The 6,147-nt window shown below is 40.2% G+C and overlaps 1 pseudogene; it reads left to right on the top strand.

The window, feature by feature from the left end:
- The first annotated feature begins 4,422 nt into the window (after window positions 1-4,422).
- On the top strand, window positions 4,423-5,303 carry LOC124528540 (glyceraldehyde-3-phosphate dehydrogenase-like; annotated as a pseudogene).
- The last annotated feature ends 844 nt before the right edge of the window (window positions 5,304-6,147 follow it).

Below are 6,147 nucleotides of genomic sequence, written 5' to 3' on the forward strand. Positions count from 1 at the left end.
CTAACTCCTTCCAGTATGCTACCCTGGATTATCATGAAGCTTGGAAGAAAGTTCCAAACAACAGAAAAACCGTGAAGTAACAATTAGGTGAAGAGGAACTGAGAGAGTTCTAGAGAGAGAGGCTTGCCTAAGGAAGAAGGCAAATCTCTCAGAATAAAGCCCTGAACTTAACAACTACTAATTTTAGATTTCTGACCTCTAAGAATTTTAGAGCTAATAGGGACACTGAGATCAACTCACTTCTCATGGAAAAAAAGAAGAGTAAATAACATATTTCAACATATCTCCCCCTCCCCCACCTCTCTTTTTCATTCAACATTGGCCAACAAATATTTGCTGAGTGCCTACTATGTGCTAGGGCATCTTTAAAATTCTAATCAATTGTCTCCTTGAACTTTCCACCAAAAAGACCTAAATGATGCACATTGTATACACAGTTACTCTTTCTTCAACCTGCCCAGATTTACCAAAAGATGGATCAACTATTGTTAGTGAAGCATCGAATGGAAGTTCCAAATCCTAGGAAAAGTAAAATTTCTAAATTTAAAGATGTTTAATTCTAAAAATTCTAGAACTTTTCATACTGGGATGCCTGACTGGCTACAGCGTGCAATTCTTAATCTCAGGGTCAGGAGTTGGAGCCCCACATTGGGTGTACTATAATATATATATTATATACTAACTATATAATATATATAATATATATATTATATACTAACTATATAATATATATAATATATATATTATATACTAACTATATAATATATATAATATATATATTATATACTAACTATATAATATATAATATATAATATATATAATATAGAGTCTTGCCTAAGAAGGAAAAAATATATATTATATATATAAATATGTTATATTAACATATATTATATATTATTATACATTATATATATCTTATACATGTGTGTGTATGTGTATATATATGTATATATATATGTATATGTGTGTGTGTGTGTGTGTGTATATATATATATGTATATGTATATGTGTATATACATATACCATCATAACCTTCCAGGAAGCTTTTACTTCAGTTAAGCAAGGACTGTGTGTATGACTCTGTCCCATAATCACGGTCCACTGATGGTCATTTGTATTCAAAAGATTCATAGTGTTTTAACATATGATTCTGATAAGAATAAGAATTTCCAGACTTTTCTAGAGGCCTCCTTTGGGACTAAACCAGGTTTAGTTTTCTTAATGGAGGAAAAAAGAGGCTAAATACAATTCCAGATCGCTTAGACCTTACAGTTCCAGTGATAATGGTCATCTCTTTCTCTATGTCTCTTTCTCTCCCTCTCTCTCTCTCCTACACACACACACACACACACACACACACACATAACAGGGTATCTGCAAAACTCCAAAATTATTCTGAGTCTGATTTATTTAAACACAGGAAAATAAGGTTTAATGCCAAAAATAAAAAGTTAGAAAATTAAATTACCGTTTACATACCCATCCAGCAAATGAGAAATTAGTACCTACCATGATTAAACAAAATAATAGGCTCATTTCCTCCAAACCAGATCTCTACCTTTTTCTCTTCAGCTATGAAAGTTTCTTTGACCCCTTCAAGTTTCACTGATTAAAATTTTATATTTCCCTAAATTTACTTGACGTAGAGGCACCCTGCTGGCTTAGCTGGTAGAACATCTAACTCTTGATCTCAGGGTCATGAGTTTGAGGCCCATGTTGGGTGTACAGATTACTTTAAAAAATAAGTAAATAGGGGCACCTGGGTGGCTCAGTCAGTTAAGTGCCCAATTCTTGATTTCGGCCCACATCATGATCTCACAGTTGTGAAATCAAGCCCTATGTCCAGCTCCATGCTGACCACAGAACCTGCTTGAGATTCTCTCTCTCTCTCCCTCTCTCTCTCTGCTAGTCTCATCATGTGCATTCTCTCTCTCTCAAAATAACATTTTTAATAAATAAATAAATAAGACACAATTTTTTAAAAATATTTATTTAAGATGGACTTTTATTTTGCTTATTTTCAGTAAGGATCCTTTAAACATTAAAAATACTTATAATTAGGGGCACCTGGGTGGCTCAGTCAGTTAAGCACCCAACTTCAGCTCAGTTCAAGATCTCAGGCTTCGTGAGTTTGAGCCCTACATCAGGTTCTGCCCTGACAGTGTGGAGCCTCCTTGGATCCTCTGTCTCCATCTCTCTATGCCCCTCTCCTGTTCGTGCCCTCTCTCTCTGTCTCTCTCTCTCTCTCTCTCTCAAAAATAAACATTAAAAATTAATAAAAATAAAATAAATAAAAATATTTACAATTAGCTAATAAAAATGTTCTAAACTTTGTTCTAAACTTAAAATCTTCATATAAAAGAGTATCTATAAAAACATTTACAACTAACATTATATTTAAAATGGTGAAGACTGAGTACTTCCTACCTAAGACCAGGAGCAAACGAACATTGTCTTGGAGGTACTAGCCAATGCGATAAGGCAGGAAAAATTGGTTAACTAACCTAGCCAGGATTCAAACATGGGACTCACAGACTGTCATATGCTTTGAGCCAAAAGCTCCATGAAGAAGCAACTGGTAAAAGCTTCTTTCGGGGCGCCTGGGTGGCGCAGTCGGTTAAGCGTCCGACTTCAGCCAGGTCACGATCTCGCGGTCCGTGAGTTCGAGCCCCGCATCGGGCTCTGGGCTGATGGCTCAGAGCCTGGAGCCTGCTTCCGATTCTGTGTCTCCCTCTCTCTCTGCCCCTCCCCTGTTCATGCTCTGTCTCTCTCTGTCCCAAAAATAAATAAACGTTGAAAAAAAAAAATTTAAAAAAAAAAAAAAGCTTCTTTCATTTTTTTTGATTCACTCAGTTGCAAGAATACAGCAAACATCCAAATGAAAATGTCCAATTGGAAGCTAGCAACTCTGGACTCACAAAAGAGGTTCTAACTAGAGGTGTATTAACTGGGCAGAAATGGGCATGTATGAACGGTAGTTGAAGGCAGGGGCAAACACAGCATTATCTTAAGAGGATAAAGAGGACCCAGGATGGTCCCCTAAAGAGAACATCATCTCCTGACAGTGGGAAGAGAATCTAAAGGGCAACAGGAAATGAATGATGAGCAAAGAAAGAAGAAACCCAAGAGAAAGGGGCTAGGCTAGAAACCAATGGCAGCAGATGCTTCAAGGAAAAGAGACAAGAGTGTTCAAGGAAACAGAGCTGCTCTAAGAAAGATGCACATGAGAACTATCTCTTGGGCAAAATTTCTTTTTCTGAGTGTAATTCATATCTGGCATATTTCTCTTTTAAATAAGAAACTAAGTCGGGTTGCCTGGGTGGCTCAGTCAGTTGAGCATCCAACTTCGGCTCAGGTCATGATCTCATGGTTCGTGGCTTCGAGCCCTGCATCAGTCTCTGTGTTGACAGCTCAGAGCCTGGAGCCTGCTTCGGATTATGTGTCTCTCTCTGCCCCTCCCCTGCTTGCACTTGGTCTCTCTCTCTCAAAAATAAATAAACATTAAAAAAAATTAAATAAGAAGCTAAGTCTTTCTAAAACTTCTTTGTTATTTTTAAACATAAAACACTTGCTTTGTTTCTACTCTGGATTTCAGAACCAAAGGGCTATACCAATTATAAGATTAGGGAATATCATAAAATAGATATTTTTAAACCAAAGATATTATAGACCATAAATAATATTGCTCAAAAGCATAAGATTAAATTTAATCTTTTTCATTGCTGCCTGGGAGAAAGAAGCCAGCTGCCCTCCAGGAATCAAGAGTATAAAACTTAGCCATGGCTCCTAAAAGACCACAGAAGTGGCCCAGTGGTAACAACACAAAACTTGGTCTCTCAGGGCTACCTTCCAAAAGGGCTGAGGCAAGGATGCAGAGGTTCCAAGGCCATCATTATGGCAATAAATATGCAAGTACACAAAATGGGACCCAGCTGTATTAACCTATTTCCAACATCCAGAAATAAAACCGTAAGACCTGAGAACAAGGAAAATCAAAAACAGTTTGACCGGACATGCTTAATGTACAACATAGCAGTCACATATGGAAGGCACCATCATGGCCAACAAAGATAGAAAACGCAAATGAGCTATGGTCCTGGAATCTCAAACTATAATAAGTTAACACATAGCTGTTATCTGTATATAGACAGAAAATATTAGACCAAAATTATTTTAGTCTATATACAGCACAAATGTTAAAAAACAAAAACAAGTCTCCTGGGTCTCTACTCCTCCCCATTTGACAGACAGCTGCATCTTCTGGGGCAGTGCCAGCCATGTCCCCAAGACATGATGGTGAAGGTCGGAGTAAATGGATTTGGCCATATTTGGCATCTGGTCACCAGGGCTGCTTTTAACGCTGGCAAAGTAGATGCCGTAACCATCAGAGACCCCTTCACTGACCTCTGTTATAGGGTCTACATGTTCCAATATGATTCCATCCACAGAAAATTCAATGGTATAGTCAAGGCTGAGAATGGGGAAACTTGTCATCAATGGAAAGCCCATCTTCATCTCCCAGGAACAAGATCTCACCAACATCAAAAGGGGTGATGCCAGTGCTGTGTTGTGGAGTCCATGGAGGTCTTTGCCACCAGGGAGAAGGCTAGGGCTCACTTGAAGAGTAGGGTCAAGAGGATCATCATCTCCGCCCCTTCTGCTAATGCCCAATGTTTGTGATGGGTGTGAACCATGAGAACTATGGTAACTCCCTCATCATTGTCGGTAATCCCTCCTGTACCACCAATCGCTTGGCCCCTCTGGCCAAGGTCACCTATGACAACCTTGGCATCGTGGATGGACTCACAGCCACAGTCCACACCATCAACTGCCACCCAGAAGACCGTGGACGGCCCCTCTGGGAAGCTGTGACATGATGGCCGAGGAGCTGCCCAGAACATCATCCCTGCTCCTACTGGCAGTGACAGGCTATAGGCAAGGTCACCCCCAAGCCAAATGGGAAGCTCACTGGCATGGCCTTCCATGTCCCCACCCCCAAAAGGTCAGACATGGATCTGACCTACTGCCTAGACAAAGGTGCGAAATATGATGGCATTAAGAAGGTGGTGAAGCAGGCATAGGAGGGCCCCCTTAAGGACATCCTGGGCTACACTGAGGACCACGTTGTCTCCTGCAACTTTAACGGTGACACCCACTCTTCCACCTTCAATGCTGGGGCTGGCATTGCCCTCAGTGACCACTTTATCAAGTTCATTTCCTGCTGTAACAGTGAATTTGGCTATAGCAACCACGTGGTGGACCTTATGGTCCACACTGCCTCTAAGAGCCCCCTGGACCACTAGCCCCAGTGACGGCAAGAGGGAGAGAGAGGCCCTCAGCTACTGAGGAGTCTTGTCCCCCTTCCCCCAACACACTGAGAATCTCCCAATCTTCACACAGTTCCCATCCCAAACCCCTTGAAGAAGGAGAGGGGCTTGGGGAGCCCTACCTTGTCATGTACCATCAATAAAGTACACTGTACCAAAAAAAAAAAAAATGTTGCCTGCATCCTCAAGAGGCACAGAGTACAAAAGAACAGGATGAAGAAAACAAACCCTAATTGCCCTCAGAGAATTTTCCCTGAATTATTTTGGAGATGCCTCAATTCTCTATTTAATTTTGTCTCTGTGTGGACAGGGATTTAATGATTAATACCACACAGGACACAGATTCCTAGCAGCATCTGTATTTTTCAAATGTAAACCCACTGAGTGGTCCACTCCATGTACCGCATGGTGAGCGGGTGGTAGGGAAAGGGTCACCATTCATCTTTCTAAGCTGTAATTGTTGTTCACAGAATGACAGGTTCACACAGGCTGAAGACATGTGCATGTACAAGAAGCAAACACACAGAAACAGTAAAGAAACCATTCTGGCAAAATGGCTTAACCTCTTCAACCTAAACAATTTCCCTTCTCACACTGGTGCAAACTTTCCAACAAATGTGCAAAATTAAGCATTTTCTTTTCTATATGCAATGAAGTATATTTGGTATTTTGAGAGGCTTGTCTATCTCCTCTGGTATTTATGGGAACAGTGAATTTTCTACCTCAATGAATTGCCCCTGGGTTCACTCTAGACACCTTCCAAATATGAATTTAAGCAACTTTTCATAGAGCCCTCAAATTCAAGATACAACATGATATT

Source organism: Lynx rufus, unplaced genomic scaffold, assembly GCF_022079265.1.
Source record: "Lynx rufus isolate CCGP_SWC_20201006 ecotype Redwood Valley unplaced genomic scaffold, mLynRuf1.p SCAF_6, whole genome shotgun sequence".
Lineage (NCBI taxonomy): Eukaryota > Metazoa > Chordata > Mammalia > Carnivora > Felidae > Lynx > Lynx rufus.